Here is a 2376-nt window from a genome sequence, read left to right on the forward strand (position 1 = left end):
ATGGGCAGAGACATCCCACCAGACCAGGCTGCCCAAGGCCCCATCCAACCTGGCCTTGAACACCTCCAGGGATGGGGCAGCCACAGCTCCTGGGCAACCTCTGCCAGTGCCTCACCACCCTCATGGTGAAGAATTTCCTCCTTATGTCCAGTCTAAATCTGCTGTTCATGAGTACTACTGACCTCTCATCCTCACCTCTGTGCCTGGGAAGATCATGGAACAGATCCCCCTCCTAGAAGCTATGCTAAAGCATGTGGAGGACATGGAGGTGATTAATGGCAGCACGGCTTCACCAGGGGCAAATCCTGTATGACCAACTTAGTGGCTTTCTATGATGGGGAAACTGCAGCAGTGGACATGGGTAAACCAATGGATGCAATCTATCTGCACTCCTGTAAAGCCTTTAACACGGTCCCCCACAGCATCCTTCTCTCTAAATTGGAGAGATACAGATTTGATGAGTGGACTGTTTGGTGGATAAGAAACTGGTTGGATGTTCGTATTCAGAGTGTAGAGGTGAATGGCTCAAAGTCCAGATGGAGACCCATGACAAGTGTGTTTCTCAGGGGTCCATACTGGGACCAGTGCTGTTTAATATCTTCATCAATGATACAGGCAGCAAGACCGAGTGCACCCTCAGCAAGTTCGCAGATGACACCAAGCTGAGCAGTGCATTTGTCACACCAGAAGGATGGGATGTCATCCAGAGGGACCTGAACAAGCTGGAGAAGTGGGCCTGTGTGAACCTTGTGAGGTTCAACAAGGCCAAGTGCAAGGTCCTACACCTGAGCTGGGGCAATTCTCAATTTCAATACAAGATAGGGTATGATGTGATCGAGAACAGCCCTGCAGAGAAGGACTTGGGGGTGCTGATGGGTGAGAAGCTCGACATGAGCCGGCAATGTGCGCTCACAGCCCAGAAGGCCAACTGTATCCTGGGCTGCATCAAAAGAAGCGTGGCCAGCAGGGCGAGGGAGGTGATTCTGACCCTCTAGTCTGCTCTGGTGAGAACCCATCTGGAGTATTGTGTCCAGTTCTGGAATCCTCAACACAGGAAGGATATGGAACTGTTGGAATGGGTCGAGAGGAGGGCTACAAAGATGATCAGAGGTCTGGAGCACCTCCCATACAAGGACAGGCTGAGAGATTGTTCAGCGTGGAGAAGGCTCTGAGGAGACCTTATAGCGACCTTCCAGTACCTGAGAGGGGGATACAAGAAAGCTGGGGAGAAACTTTTTATAAAGGCTTGTAGAGATAAGGACTAGGGGCAATGGCTGTAAATTGGAGAGGGAAAGATTTAGCCTAGACATATGGAGGAATTTCTTTGCTAGAAGTGTGGTCAGACACTGGCACAGGTTGCCCAGGGAAGCTGTGGCTGCCCCATCTCTGGAGGTGTTAAAAACCAGGTTGGATGGGGCCTTGGGCAGCCTGGTCTGGTGGGAAGTCTCTGCCCACGTCAGAGGGGTCAGAACCGGATGGGCTTTAAGGTCCCTTCCAACCCAAACCGTTCAATGAATCTATGATTCTATAATATATGTACCACTTACATACATGTGTATAACTTTTCCCAGAAATATTATGCATGTTCAATTACTTTCCAAGGACTAATTGTAATGTTATTATTATGTCCACAACCGTCCAATCTCTTGCGAATTTGGAGCTGGCTCCAGCTCTCTGCCTGACCTCGCATTTGAGACAGGGAAAGACTGCGAACAGAGGTGACTACAGAAAGAGATACAACTGTTCAGCACAGATGATACTGAACACAAGATGCAACAGTGTGACTACCATAATCGGGCGGGCTCCGGCTTCCGGGACGCCGCGGGAATGGCGACACTGGAGGCCACGTGATGCAGGGGGCGGGGCTACGGCGCCCACTGTGTGAGGGGGCTGGCGGCCACGCCCACTCGTCGCAGAGGGCGGGGCCGCGGCTCCCGGGATGCTGCGGGGGTCGCTGGAAGCGACACGTAGGCACTGGCGGCCGCATCCTCTGCGACGAGGGAGGGACTATGGAGGGGCGCTGTAGACCACGCCCACTCCTCACGGGGGGCGGGGCTACTGCTCCTCGGATTGGCCGGGCTCTGACGGCCATGTTCTAAGGGCGCGGGGCTATAGCTCGGCGTTGGCGGAGGCCACGCCCACAAGGGGCGGGGTTATGTATCCCAGCGTGCCGCGGGAGCGGAGTGGAGGGAGCGCTGAAGGCCACGTGCCGCAGTGGGCGTGGCTAAAGCTCACAGTGTTGCAGAGGCCACGCCCACTCCGCTGGGGGAGGGGGCAGGGCTACGTCTCCCAGAGTGCCGCGGGGGGCGCTGGAGACCAGGCACACTCTCCACGAAGTGGGAGGGGCGCTGAAGGCTACGCGCCACAGTGGGCGGG

Source organism: Cuculus canorus, chromosome 1 (genome assembly GCF_017976375.1).
Source record: "Cuculus canorus isolate bCucCan1 chromosome 1, bCucCan1.pri, whole genome shotgun sequence".
Taxonomy (NCBI): Eukaryota; Metazoa; Chordata; class Aves; order Cuculiformes; family Cuculidae; genus Cuculus; species Cuculus canorus.